At 43.5% G+C, this 15,663-nt stretch overlaps 1 non-coding gene across 1 annotated transcript; it reads right to left on the bottom strand.

Annotated features, from left to right (window-relative positions):
* Positions 1 to 11,564: 11,564 nt before the first annotated feature.
* On the bottom strand, positions 11,565 to 11,702 carry LOC114805773. Its single transcript, XR_003753796.1, has one exon. It is a non-coding gene; the product is annotated as a small nucleolar RNA SNORA7 (small nucleolar RNA).
* Positions 11,703 to 15,663: the final 3,961 nt, after the last annotated feature.

The raw sequence follows: 15,663 nt of genomic DNA, 5'->3' as shown, positions 1-15,663 counted from the left end.
GGTTGCCACCCCCTGACATCCCAAAGTAGCACCATCACTGTGGAGAAGCAATGTTAACACCTAAATGGCCATTTGAGAATTCTTTCTTTTACCAAAACCAAGTTTCAGTCACTTTTGGGTTACTCCTACCCTTGGATTATAACTTTATCCCATGCAACCCAATGAACCTGCATTTTTACATCTTCAGAACAATGCTTTGAAGAGCTTGGGCCTGGGAGTCAGAGGACCTGGGTTCTTATCCTGGTTCCACCACTTGTCTCCTTGGAAACCTTGGGCAAGCCACTTCATTTCTCTTTGTCTCAGTTCATTCAACTGTAAAATGGGGATTAAATACCTATATTCTCTCTCCTAATTGGACTGTAAGCCCTCTTTGAGACATAGACTATGTTCACTCCTTATCTCATACCTACCCTAACACCTTACAAATTTGTGCATTTATTTGTTATATGCTGTTATTTTGATTGAACAGTTTATTGCATTTTTCATCCAATCAATTCATTCAGTCATATTTATTAAAACACTTACTGTGTACCAAGCACTGTACTAAGTGCTTAGGAAAGTACATAACAACAAACAGAAACATTCCCTGCCCACAGTGAGCTCACAGTCTAGATACAAGCTCACAGTTTAAAGAGCTCACAGAAGGTATTCATTGAGTGCTTACTCTGTGCAGAGCACTGCACAGAGCACCTGGGGAATATAGTCCAACAGAGTTGGTAGACTCATTCCCTGTCCACAAAGTTCTTTTCTTGATTTATTTTGATTTCCCGTTTTGTAAATATTTTTCAGTCTGCCTCCCTTGTTAAATTGTGAGCTTCTTGACTGAAGAAAACATGCTTGTTCTGCATTGTATAGTCCCACAGATTTAGTTCAGCACATTGCACTCAGTAATCATGCAGTAACGATCATTAATGCTACACTAAGACTTCTACAAGGGAGAATTCCTGTTCCTTCAGTGGGGGAGTGTTGCCTCTAATTCAGTATTTGTCAGAAAGGCAAAATCCTTCAGATTTTGTACTATTCGGGAAATATTTTGGAAAGAGCTTTCCAGTCTTTTTCCATATCCCTGTGGTTGGTGAACAGAGTGGTCTAAAGGAAGGAGCATGGATCTAGGAGTCAGATTATTTGGGTTTTAAACCCAGCTCAGGCACAGACCTTCTGCTGTTTGACTTTGGACATGTCATTAACATCTCTGTGCTTCAGTTTCATCATCTTCAAAATGTCAGTAAATGTCTACTCCCTATCTCTTATATTGTGAATCCTGCTTGGGCCAAAAACTATGTCTGTTCAGAATTTCTCAGAATTCAGTGCATATGTTATGAGGATAAAAATGACTTAAATAGTATGTAGGCATTTTGGAAATAAAAGCATATATATTAAATAATTATTATTGTTATTATTGCTATTGTTGTTTTGTTGTTATTGTTCATTCTTTTTCACTGTTACTGATACCTCCTAGGGAACTGGACCCCCTATGATTCCCTGATTCCCTCCCATCAGCAATATCACCCCAGCCCATCTCTACTAACAGACTCGTTGTAACTCCACTTGTGCAGCACACAATCTAAGCTTTATTTTACTCACCTGTGCCTCATGACAGCACAGCCTTCTTGGTTACAGGCCACCAGTGGCTCCCCAGCGGGAAGTTCCCTGAACAGCCCCTTTGAACAGCTGCAAGGGTCACAAATCATCTCCTTATATCCCCGCTCCTCCATAGCCACCTCCATTTGAGACAGCCTCTTTGATTAGCCATTTTCCCTCTAGCAAAATTAGAGCCCCCTTTTTCCTTTCTTCAGTAAATCTGCCTTGTTCATAGCATTGTTCAAATAAGACAACCATCCCATTTTCAGTTTCATCTTGGCTCAATTGGTATTCCTAGTCAAGCAGGGCAGGTGTCCCATTCTCTTGATCACAGAGGGAGGTAAACATTACGTTCTTGTTTTTATCTGGGAAACTGGCCTTGTTCAGTTCCCCAGTGTAGAAAACCAAGCAGAGGAAACATATCCTGTTCTTAAGGGCCCAGCATCACCTCTTTGTCTTTGGCTCACAACATAAGCCCTCCTGGGGTCACAGAGGACATCAACTCCTAAACCTCAAGATCTGCATCACCTCCTGCACTCCTGGAGTCCCTGAAGATCCTGTACTTTGGTATGATGAAGAGCTTTCTATGTGCTAAAGCTCTGCACTGACTATTTGAGTAGCTATGAGATAATAATAATAATGAAGGCATTTGTTAAGAGCTTACTATGTGCCAAGCACTGTTCTAAGCACTCGGGTAGATACAAAGTAATCAGGTTGTCCCACATGAGGCTCACAATTTTAATCCCCATTTTACAGATGAGGTAACGAGGCACAGAGAAGTTTGACTTTCCCCAAGTCACACAACTGACAAGTGGCAGAGTCAGGACTAGAACTCATGACCTCTGAGTCCCAAGCCTGTGCTCTTTCCATTAAGCCATGCTGCTTCAGGGATCCTCCAATATACTTGTGGCCCTTCGGGAGCTCCTTTTCCCACCCTTACTCAATCTCCCCAAAAAGTATCAGTATAGTGTTTTCTCACTCTGATTCATTCATTTATTCAATCATATTTATTATTTATTGTGTACAGAGGACTGTACTAAGTACTTGGGAGTGTACAATATAACAGTAAACAGACACATTCCTTGCCCACAGCAAGCTTACACTCTGTAAGCTTCTGTCACTCTGGGCATAACAGAAGTTTGTTTGGGCTGTTTGATAGACTGCAAGCAACTGTTCTGGGAGTGAGGTAGGCTTTATAGTTATTTAGAGCTCTTCAGATCCAATCTTAGTTGTCCCTTTTGGAATCAACCATTTATATTTATTGAATTGCTATTTGGAGAGCATTGTACTAAGCTCTTTAAGGATAGTAAAAGTAAAAGACATGTTCCCTGACTTTGGAGCTTATAATTGAATGGGGGAAACCTGAAAGATACAAATTATGGGCAAGCAGTTGAAGTGAAAGAAAAAATAATGCTACAATTCCATATAACAGAAGTGTGGTAGGGTAAGTTAGAAAGCCACTAAAAATTAATTCAAGTTGAGATATACGTAAGTTCCATGGATAAGTGGGTAGACATGAGCTCTATCTATCTTTCTTCTGCCTACCATCTTCTAACTGTGGGGGTCCCTCATGGTTCAGTTCTGGGTCCACTTCTGTTCTCCATCTAGACCCCCTCCCTTGGAGAGCTCATTTGCTCCCATTGTGTCTACCATTTCTATGCAGATGATTCTCAAATCTATAACCAGCCTCAATCTCTCTCCCGTGCTGCAATCTCTTATCTTTCCACCGAAACCTTGTCTTCCCCATGAATTTCCCATCACTGTAGACAGCACCACCATTCTTCCTGCCTCACAAGCCTGTAACCTTGGTGTTATTCTTGGCTCATCTCTCTCATGCTGTTTTAGTAGAATTTATTAAGTGCATATTATGTATCAGGCACTGTTCTAAGTGCTGGGATAGATACTAGTTTACCAGGTTGGACACAGTCCATGCCCTACACGGGGATCTCAATCTTAATCCCTGTTTTACAAATGAGGTAACTGAGGCATAGAGAAGTGAAGTGAGTTGCTCAAGGTTACAAAGCAGATAAGTGACAGAGCCAGGACTAGAAACCCAATTCTTCTGACTCCCAGGTCCATGCGCTATCCACTAGGCGATGCTGCTTTTGATTAAATCTATATCCCAGCTCTGCCACTTCTCAGCTGAGTGACTTTGGGCAAGTCACTTCACTTCTCTGTGCCTCAGTTTCCTCATCTTTAAAATGGAGATGAAGACTGTGAGCCTCATGTGGGACAACCTGATTACCCTGTATCTACCCCAGCGCTTAGAACAGTGCTCTGCACATAGTAAGCGCTTAACAAATACCGACACTGTTATTATTATATGTCAGTTCAACCTTTATGACTGCTAAAATTTGCCTTTCCTCTCCATTCATACTGCTACCATGCTACCTTGCTAATCCAAGCATTTATCCTATACTGCCTTGATTTCTATATCAGCCTCCCTGCTGGCCTCTCTGCCTCCTGTCTCTCCCCACTCCAGTTCATACTTTACTCTGCTGCCTGGATCATTTTTCTACAAAAATGTACCTCGATCTCATCTATATCGCCACTGACCTCTCCTCCACATCCTACTTCTGGCCTGGAATGTCCTCCCTCTTCATATCTGATAGACAATTATTCTCCCAACCTCAACATCTTATTGAAGACACATCTCTTCCAAGAGGCCTTCCCTGACTGAGCCCTAATTTCCTCTTTTCCCATTCCCTCTGCATTGTCTGATTTGCTCCCTTTATTCACCCCTCCCTCAGCTCACAGCACTTATGTACTTATCCATAATTCATTTATTTATTTACATTTATGTCTGTCTCCACCTCTAGTCTGTGAGCTTGTTGTGTGCAGGGAATGTATCTACCAACTCTGTTGCATTACACTCTCCCAGGTGCTTAATACCGTGCTCTGCACACAGTAGTGCTCAATAAATACATTGGTTGATTGATTGAGGCAGGTTTTCTGTTCCTACTTGAGAAATACTTTAATGATGATTCCCAGATTCTGTGAGAGATGAAAAATGACCTGCCCAGATTGGAAGAGATGGCACTCTTTGGAATCCTCTTGACCCTATTTGGCAACATAAGTATCATCTTCCTGCTAACCATGGATTCCTTACTCGGCACCTCCATGCACGTCTTCCTGCCAACCTCTTCTTCCTACATATCTGCTTCACCAGCAGCTCCATATCACATGGAGCTCAGACAAGACCATCTTGGACCTAGGCCATGCTACCCAGCTTTACTTTGTCCTTGCCTTTGTTGGAGTGGAATGTGTCATGCTGGCGATAATGTCCTGCAACTGTTATGCTATCATGTGCCAGCCTCTGTGCTACCCTGCCATAATGCTCCTGTGACTCTGAGGACAGCTGGAATACTTGTCCCTGATTGAGTGGGCTGATCACTGTATTTCCCCATGTGGGCACTGCTGATCGGGTCTCTTCCTGTGTGAGATGCCTGTGCTGATTGGAATAGCTCGTGTCAATATCATGTCACTTGTAGAGTTGGCCTTTGTGCTGGTCATTTTGATCATCCTTTCATATTCAAAGACACCACTGGTAGTGAAGTTCATTCTTGTGTGTCTGAGAAACTGAAAAGTCTATCTGGGACCCCCAGGCCCTGCCACATTGTGCATACAAAAGGCTATCCCAGAATGTGTTATTTTGGTCAATGTTTGCAGAGCTTGGCACTGATTTCTCATTCATCTTCTTGTCCCTAGTTCCAGACTAATCTTTGACTAAACTCCAGAACTTTGTTGTTTGTGACCTTGTCTTGCCACTAATAATCACTTTGACCTGATAATGATACTGAAGGAACTGTTTGAGGAGTCGGTTATAGCATCTCTGTGGGGTCCAGGTCTCACAGAGATATAACAAAGGTTGGGCGACACGCCCACTCTCTAGACCTTCAGTTTGTCCGGATCCTGATACCATGCTGCCGGCAAACTCTGTTTGTTAGTTTCCCTAAGAATGTATTGGCTTTCTTATTTGGATTCTCTATTTCCTTGTGTATCATTGTGTTGTTGGTCACTGGGCTGCCCATTTAAGAGAATTCTGTCACAGCTTTTAAGACTGTATTTCCAATATGAATTTTTGGGTGTGTATATGGATTCCCTGGTGAAAACTGTTACCTCACCTTCATTTTCTTCTGACATCATCATCCAGTAGCACCTGGTTGATTTGGTGAAGCAGTTTACAATTACTCATATATCTCCCTGCATGTGAGCTTCTAGGGCGCAGTCATCTGCATGCAGCAATTTTTGAATGACTGTTTCCAGGACTTTGGATGATTCTCGAAGTCTGTTCATTCATTCATTCGTATTTATTGAGTGCTTACTATGTACTAAGCACTTGGCAAATACAATTCAGCAGTATGAGTTGGAAGAGTTTCCACAGGTGTGAAAGTGTAGTTTAACTCCTCTAGACTGTAAGCTCACTGTGGGCTGAATGTGTCTGTTTATGGTTATATTGTACTCTCCCAAGCACTTAGTACAGTGCTTTGCACAGAGTTAGCACCCAGTAAATATGATTGAAGGAATGAATGAACACCTGTATTTAAGCCTCTAGTTACATCCTCCAGCAGGGCTGCATAGAAAAAGTTGAAGAGGTCCAGACTCCAACAGATTCCTGCTTTCCTCCACTGGCATTGTGGAATGGTTCAGACAGGGCTCCTTGTCATAAAGCAGTTTTGAATCATTATGAACTTTCCAGGGAATATTAGTTTAATAATCTCCCAAATCTGCTGACTTTATCAAATTCTTTGTTTAGGTATGTGAAAACTGTTGTGCCCCACTGCAGTCTGAAGCCACCTTGTGATTCTGGTCAATGTTATTCTGTTGCAGCTGATCCAGGAAGACTCTGGCTAGGATCTTTCCAGCAATGGAAATTATTGCTGCCATCTGATTTTTCAACTTTCTCCTTAAAGGTGATAATGATGGTGTTGATAGTGGCAACTTTGAGATCCTGTGGCATTTCCTCAGTGAAACAGGCTGAGGAAGTGTTTATGCAAGCACTTAAGTAAAGTGCCCCTCCGTTTTGATGATCTCATCAGGTAAGTCGTCTGGTCTAGGTGCCTTTACATTTTTCTTGGCTTTAACTACTGCAGTGCCTTCTTCAGTACAAATTCACATCCTATGTTTTCACATTTGAGAGGTTCTGTATGTTTTTCAGGGCCTCATCTTCAACAGTAGAAGGTGTGTTGAGGAGGATGTTGAAATGTTCTTGCCAACTTTCAGCATTCCCTCCTTGCAAGTGATGAAACTGGAGCCATCTTCACTCTTTGCTCATGTGATGGCATGCAAAGAAGCACACAATGCCCTTAGAAAAATATAGAAAATTTTAGTTTCATAGCACTGGCTCTCTCAAGCCTTCATAACCTACGAACTGTTCCTTAATTGTGTTTGCAAGTAATGGTGCCTGTTTCTGAAAACCTCTCTCCTGTCTGAGTTCTTGGACACAAGAGACTATTAGTGCAGTTGATGTTTCTCAGAAAATAGGCCTTTTAATTCTGAGTCATTTGCATCAAACCAATCTTAGTGCCTTCTCTTGGGTTTACTTAGTGTATTTATAGCTGTCTAGAATACAGTATCATAGAGAAATATTCATTCAGTATACCAATCAATCAATCATATTTATTGAGCACTTACAGTGTGCAGAGTGCTGTACTAAGCACTAGACTTCATTCTCCAAATTTATTTTGGGGCCTGGAGAACCATCCAGATGCATCTTGTTCCACTCAGGACACATGCCATGTCAGGGTTGGGGAAAGGCAGGAAACTACTTTCCCAAGTGCTTAGTACAGTGTCCTGCACACAGTAAGGGCTCAATAAAAATGATTGAATGAATGAATGTTTGAGTAAACAATTCCTAGCTGGCATGACAAAGTCCCTAGTCTTTACCTTTGGTGACTGCCCCTAGGAAGGTGGTTAAGATTCTTAAGTTCATGTTTTTGTTTTAAAGAGAAACTATTGAAAATGGAAATCCTATTTTTTAATTATTCTGTAAATAGAATTTTTAAAAATCAATATATAAATACAAAAGGGGTCATTTAAATTTTAAACAATAGCCCAATATCATGGAGTAAGAAATATGCTTTCTAATTTGTATTGCCCAAGCCTGTATATTCATGCAACCTTATTAGGGAAGCAGCCTGGCCTAGTGGCAAGAGCATGGGCTTGGGAGTCAGAGGACCTGGATTCTAATACAACCTCTGCCACTAGTCTGCTGTGTGACCATAGGTAAGTCATTTTGCTTTTCTGTGCCTCAGTTACCTCATCTATAAAATGGGGATTAAGACTGTGAGCCCCAACCTGATGACCTTGTATCTACCCCAGCGCTTAGAACAGAGCTTGGTAAGCACTTAACAAATACCACAATTACTATTATTATTAGACATGTTCTTGCCCACAAGAGTTTACAGTCTGGAGGAGAGATATGGACATTAATATAAATTAATAAATACCTTAGTAGAGATGGGGGCATTTGGACAGCTTTGCCAATTTTTTTAAAGACCCAAACAACACAGTGACAAATCACAATCTGTCTCACTTACGATAAATCCAGTTATAATCCAAAGTAAGAGAATGAAGTGAATACCAATGAATGACAACTCCAACTCCAAGAAGGCTCCACTCTCTGATGATAGTTCCCAGTAGGTACAGTAAGGTAGTAGAGAATATGGGGAAAAGAAGTCCAGTCCTTCCCCCTCTTTCAGGCTGACAGCGAGGCCTTTCCTCTCTCCTCCTCACCCCCCAACACACAAACACACACACACACACACAGGAAATGGCAGCAATGTCCATCTAAAATGGAAGTGAGGCAGTGGCTGCCCCTAGGATTCCTGCCAATTGCCAAAATGGGGGCTGACAACTCTCTCTGCACTCTTTATAATAATAATTATAATAATAATGTATTTATTAAGCATTTACTACATGCCAGGCACTGTTCTAGATACTAGAAATTTTCTTTAGTGTTTTTATTACCAGAGAGCTCTCACATTAGTTCATTTCAACCCTCACAACATCACTGTGAGGGTAGGGAGGCAAGGCAGGTATTATTATCCCCATTTTACAGATGGGGAAACTGAGGACAGATGGGAAAGCTAAGTGACTCACCCATGGTCACATGGCACTTTAGGAGCAGAACTTCAAACTTGAACCCGGGTTCTCCAGCTTCTAGACCAATACTTTGCTGCTTCCCTTCGGGATTGGTTGTGAAGAGTTCTGACCAAAGAACCAATTATGGAATTTTGAGAGGTGGCACAGGCACAGCAGGAAAACATCTGTTGAAATGTGGGCAGCAAAGACACCATGTGACCTCTCAGCTGCCTTTGACAATGTCGACCATCCCCTTCTCCTCCACACTTTATTCCACCTTGACTTCACGGACTGCATCCTCTCCTGGTTCTCCTCTTATCTCTCTGGCCATTCATTCTTGGTCTCCTTCAAGGGCTCCTCCTCCTCCTCCTCCTCCCATCCCCTAACTATAGGGGTTCCTCAAGGGTCAGTTCTTGGTCCCCTTCTGTTCTCCATCTATACTCACTCCCTTGGTGAACTCATTTGCTCCCAAAGCTTCAACTATCACCTCTATGCAGATGACACCCAAATCTACATCTCCTCCCCTATTCTTTCCACCTCCCTTCAGGCTCGTGTCTCCTCCTGCCTTCAGGACATCTCCACCTGGATGTCTGCCCGCCACCTAAAACTCAACATGTCCATAACTGAGCTCCTTATCTTCCCTCCCAAACCCTGTCCTCTCCCTGACTTCCCTGTCACTGTGGACGGCACCACCATCCTTCCCGTCTCACAGGCCCACAACCTTGGTATTGTCCTTGACTCTGCTCTTTCATTCACTCCATACATCCACTCCGTCACCAAAACTTACCAGTCTCACCTACACAGCATCGCCAAGATTCACCCTTTCCTCTCTATCCAAACTGCTACCTTGCTGGTACAAGCTTTCATAATATCCTGACTGGATTATTACATCAGCCTCCTCTCTGATCTCCCATCCTCCTGTCTCTCCCTGCTTCAGTCTACTCTTCATTCCTCTGCCTGGATTATCTTTCTACAGAAACGCTCTGGGCATGGCACTCCCCTCCTCAAAAACCTCCAGTGGTTGCCTATCAACTTTCACATGAAACAAAAACTCCTCACTCTTTGCTTCACAGCTCTCCATCACCTTGCCCCCTCCTACCTCACCTCACTTCTCTCCTTCTACAGCCCACCCTTTACACTCTGATTCTCTGCTTCTAACCTCCTTACTGTGCCTCATTCCCGCCTGTCCCTCCATCTACCCCTGGCCTAAGTTCTACCACTGACCTGGAATGCCCTCCCTCCTCACATCCACCAACCTAACTTTTTTCCCCTCTTCAAAGCCCTACTGAGAGCTCACCTCCTCCAGGAGGACTTTGCAGACTGAACCCTCTTTCCCTGTGCCCCTAGTCCTCTCCCCATTCCCTTTACTCCCTCCCTCTGCTCTACCCCCTTCCTCTCCCCGCAGCACTTATTTGCATATATTATTTATTACTCTATTTTACTAATGATGTGTATATATCTATGATTCTATTTATCTTGATGGTATTGACACCTAACTACTTGTTTTGTTTTGTTGTCTGTCTCCCCCGTTTAGACTGTGAGCCCGTTATTGGGCAGGGATTGTCTCTGTTGCCAAATTGTACATTCCAAGCACTTAGTACAGTGCTCTGCACACAGTAAATGCTCAATAAATACAGTTGAATGAATGAATGAATGAATAAAGAAGCAGCCTGGCCTAGTGGATAGAGCATGGGCCTGGGAGTCAGAAGAACCTGGATCTTAATTCTGATTCTGCCACTTGTCTACTTTGTGACCTTGTACATGTCACTTAACTTCTCTGTGCCTCAGCTATCCCATCTGTAAAATGAGGATTAAAACTGTGAGTCCCATGTGGGATGGGGCGGTGTCAATTTTGATTTGCTTGTATCCACCTCAGTGCTTAGTATGGTGCCTGGCGCATAGTAAGTCTTAACAAATACAATGAGGAGCAGTGTGGCTTCATGGATAGAGCATGGTCCTGGGAGTCAGAAGGACCTGGGTTCTAGTCCTGGCTCCACCACTTGTCTGTTGCATGACCTAGGGCAAGTCACTGAATTTTTCTGTGCCTCATTTACCTCATCTGTAAAATGGGGATTATGGCTGTGACTCCCACGTGGAACATGGACTGTGTCCTACCTGATTACCTTGTATGTATCCCAGAGCCTGGCACATGTCAACACCTTAACAAATACCATAAAAAAGGGGTAAACAAAGCAACTGCTTTCTGGGTCAGGCTGTTACACCCCAGGCTAGGTACTACTCTGTGATTGATTTGGCTGCAGGTATGCTTTGCATGTAGAAAATATGGCCATGTGCTGAACCCCTGCCTTCCTACTTGCTTTTTATATACAGTGTCTCAGCAGAAACATGATAAGCAGTGATGAAAGAGTTGAAGTGGCACTGTTCTAAATCAGAAGAGATATAAATCAATTCCTTCACCTAAGGTCTGGGTCTGAGACTGGGGCTCATCCACCATTATTGGCATGAAACTTTATCATCACCATCATCATCATCATAATGGTATTTAATTGTACCTTCAATTTATTCATTCTGATAATCATCAATCACTGGTATTTACTGAGCACTTACTGTGTGCAGAACACTGTACTAATCCTCTGGGAAAGTACAATACAGTAGAATTGATAGACAAGACTCCTGCCCAAAAGGAGCTTATCATCTTTGGATAACTAGAGCTTGTCTTGTCGTATGCTGTTGAGTCATACCCGACCCATAATGACTCCGTGGACACATCTCCCCCAGAATGCCCCACCTTCATCTGCAGTCGTTCTGGTACTGTCTCCACAGAGCATTCTCCGTAAAAATGAGGAAGTGGTTTACCACTGCCTCTTCCACGCAGTAAACTTGAGTCTCTGCCCTCAACTCTCTCCCTTGCTGCTGCTGCCCAGCATAGGTGAGTTTTGGCTTGTAGGAGATTGCCTTCCACTCACTAGCCACTGCCCAAGCTAGGAATGGAATGGGTAGGCCTCTGCTTGACTCTCCCTCTGGAAGCCGAGACTGGTAGAGTACTAGAAACTCCCCAGGAGTGATCCTGAGAGGGTACTAGTGCTACTAATATCTATTTATTAGTGGTATTAGTGGTTGTAGATATTTTTCATGTCTGCTTACCCAGTTATAGTGTGAGCTCCTTGTAGGCAGTGGCACATCTTTTGCTCTGTTGTCCTTTAGCGAGTACTTAATATAAAGCATTGTACTGAATAAGAACTCCTCAGCCTCCTCCACTTCCTCTTCCTATTGCTACTACTCCTATTAATCAATCAATTCCAATTACTGAGAACTTACTCTATGCAGAGCACTGTCTTACGCACTGGGGAGAGTACAATATAACAGTCACATTCCCTGCCCACAGTGAGTTCACAGTCTAGAGGGTGAGACAGACATCTGTCTGTGCTGTGGGGCTGGGAGGAGGAATTAATAAAGGGAGCAAATCAGGGCAGAGCCAAAGGAAAAAGGAAAAGAGGGCTTAGTTAGGGAAGAGATGTGCCTTCAATAAGGTGAGAAGAGTAATTGTTTGTCAGATATGAGGAAGGAGGCCATTCCAGGCCAGAGGCAGGATGTAGGCGAGAGGTTGATGGTGAGATAGTTGAAATCAAGGTATGGTGAGTAGGTTAGCATTAGAGGAGTGAAGTGTGCAGGCTAGGTTGTAGTAGGAGAATAGCGAGGTGAGGTAGGAGGGGGCAAGTTGAGTGAGTGCTTTGTAGCCAATGGTGAGGAGTTTGTGTTTGCAAAGATGAATGGGCAGCCACTGGAGTTTTTTGAGGAGTTGGGTGACATGGCCTGAAAAAGATCCAGGCAGCAAGAGTGAAGTATGGACTGGACTGTAGAGAGAGACAGGAGGCTGGGAAGTCAGCAAGGAGGTTGATACAGTAATCAAGGTGGGATAGGATGTGATTGGATTAGCATAGTAGCAATTTGGATGGAAAGGAAAGGGTGGGTTTTAACGATGTTGTGATTACTACGATTAGTTATTGATTCATTCATTGAATCATATTTACTGAGAACTTACTGTGTGCAGAGTACTGTATCAAGTGCTTGGAAGTACAATTCTGCTGTAAAGAGAGACAATCCCTGCCCACACTGGGCTTGCAGTCTAGAAGTGGGGAGACAGATATCAAAACAAGTAAAAGCCATCAATATAAATAAATAGAATTATAGATATGTGCATACATACGTAAGTACTGTGGGGCAGAGAGCAAAGGGAGCAAGTCAGGGCAACACAGAGGGGAGGGGAAGCTGAGGAAAAGGGGAGCTTAGTCTATGAAGGCCTCTTGGAGGAGGTGAGCCTTCAGCAGGGCTTTAAAAGGGGAAGTGTGATTGTTTGGTGGATTTGAGGAGGGAGGGAGTTTCAGGCCAGAGTTAGGATATAGGCCAAAGATCAGTGGTGGGACAGGCAAGAATGAGGCACAGTGAGAAGGTTGGCACCAGAGGAGTGGAGTGTGTGAGCTGGGATGTAGAGGAGAGAAAGGAGGTGAGGTAAGAAGGAGCAAGGTGATGGAGAGCTTTGAAGCCAACAGTGAGGAGTTTTTATGTGATACAAAGCTTGATAGGCAACCACTGGAGATTTTTGAGGAGGGAGGTGATCTACCCAGAACGTTTCTGTAGAAAGATAATCTGGGCAGCAGGGTGAAGTGTGGACTGAAGTGGGGAGAGACAGGAGGTTGGGAACTCAGAAAGGATACTGATGCAGTAATCCAGTCAGGATAGGATGAGTGATTGTACCAGCATGGTAGTAGTTTAAATGGAGAGAAAAGGGCGGATCTTGGCAATATTGGGAAGGTGAGACTGGCAGGCATGGATGATGGATTGGATATGTGGAGTGAATGAGAGAGCAGAGTCAAGGATGACACCAAGGTTGTGAGTTTGTGAGACAGGAAAGGTGGTTATGCTGTCCACAGTGATGGGCAAGTCACATGAAACGCACAATCTAAAAAGGAGAGTATAGGATTTAATTCCCCATTTTAGAAATGAGGAAACTGTGGCACAGAGAAGTTCAGTGATCTGTCCAAAGTCACACAGTGGACAAGTGGCAGAGCCAAGATTAGAACTCAGATCCTCTAACTCCCATGCCCATGCTCTTTCCTCTAGGCTGTGCTACTTCCTGCTATGTTACACTAGCGTCTTCTCCCAGTTGCTAATCAACCTATGGGTCTCAGAGGAAACAATTAGCTATGGGTGATGAACTCTGTCTAAAAAAGGGTTGGCCCCGGTGGAATGTCTTCTTCTGGCAGTGATATATTATGACTGTAGACAAGCCCTGGCATTACCTGATTAACATGAATCCAAGGATCTGCTCCAGATGGTGCTTATGATCTGGGGCATCAGCCTTTCAATTATTTGGAGTTCTGTACTTTTACTCTAAACCTTCAGAGGGGCTGGAACTAACTTCAGGACCATTTCCTGTGTGAGTTGCCATCATGGTCAAGATGACATGTTTGTACACCACAGACATTGAGATGATTGTCTTTACTTTGGCCTCATCATTGGTCTGACACCTCTTATTCTTGCTCTAGTCTCATCTATCTATGTTGCCCATATCTCTGGTGATGATTCCCATATCTTTATCTCCAGCCCTGATCTCTCTTATTTTCTCCAGTCTTGTATTTCCTCCTGCCTTCAGGAAATCTCTATTTGGATGTGCTGCTGACACCGCAAACTTAACATGTCCAAAAAAGAAAACTGCTCATCTTCCCACCCAAACCTTGTCCTCCCCAGGAATTTCCTCCTACTGTAGAAAGCACAACCATCCTCCTTCTCTCACAAGCCCATAAACTTGGCATTATACTCAACTCATCTCTCTCTCATTCCACCCCCATTAAAGCGCCACCAAATTTTGTTGGTTCAACCTTTACAACATCACCAAACCCTTTCCTCTCCATCTAAACTGTTACCACGTTAATCCAAGTACTTACCCTATCCTGATTTGATTACTGCATCAGCCCCCTGCCTGACCTCCCTGCCTCCTGTCTCTCCCCACTCCAGTGCATTCTTCACCTTGCTACAAAAATGTTTTTTTTCTACAAAACCATTCAGTCTATGTTTCCTCGCTCCTCAAGAACCTCCAGTGGTTGCCCACCCACCTCCACATCACACAGAAACTCCTCTACAATTGGCTTTAAAACACTCAATCATCTTGCCTCTTCCTATCTTACCTTGCTGCTCTCCTACTACAACCCAGCCTACACACTTTGCTCCTCTAATGTCATCCTACTCATTGTACCATGATCTCATCTATCTTGCCATCTGACCTCTCACCCCCATCCTGCCTCTGGTTTGGAACATCCTCCCTCTTCGTATCGGACAGATGATCACAGCACGTAGGTAGTCACTGGTACTTATTGTTTACTATGTGCAGAGCACTGTACTAAACACTTGTGAAAATGCAAAGCAAAATAATTAACAGATGTATCCCTGGTCATAACAAACTGACAGTTTAGAGGTGGAGGCAGAAATTAATATGAATAATCCAAAATCCAAAGTAATTTATGATATGTAATTTAAAGATAGATATATGTGTTGTGGGGTTGGGGGTGGGGTGAATATTAAATATCTAAATGCCACAGATTCAAGTGTATAGACAACATAGAAGGCAGAGCAAGCTGGGGAAAAGAGGGCTTAACCTGGGAAGGCCTCTTGGAGGAGCTGTGACCTTAACAATGCTTTAAAAGTGGAGAGAGTGGTGATCTGGTGTAGCCTAGTTCCAGGCTAGGGGGAGGTTGGACAAAAGGGGTCAGCAGAGAGATAAATGACCTCTATCGAGTGTAGAGGAATGGAGTATGTGGGCTGGGTTGTAGTAGGAGATCAGGGCAAGGTGATTGAGTGCTTTAAAGCCCCACTGGTAAGGAATTTCTGTTTGATGTAGAAGTGGAAGGGCAGCCATTGAACGTTTTGGAGGAGTGGGGAGAGGTGGACTGAATGTTTTTGTTAACAAATGATCCTCACAGCAGAGTGAAGTATTGACAGAAATGGGGAGACAAAAGGCCGGGAAGTCAGTGAGGAGGCAGA

This window comes from Ornithorhynchus anatinus, chromosome 19 (assembly GCF_004115215.2).
Source record: "Ornithorhynchus anatinus isolate Pmale09 chromosome 19, mOrnAna1.pri.v4, whole genome shotgun sequence".
Taxonomy (NCBI): Eukaryota; Metazoa; Chordata; class Mammalia; order Monotremata; family Ornithorhynchidae; genus Ornithorhynchus; species Ornithorhynchus anatinus.
Note: the sequence above shows the minus strand (reverse complement) of the source record. Positions and strands in the feature narration are given on the sequence as shown.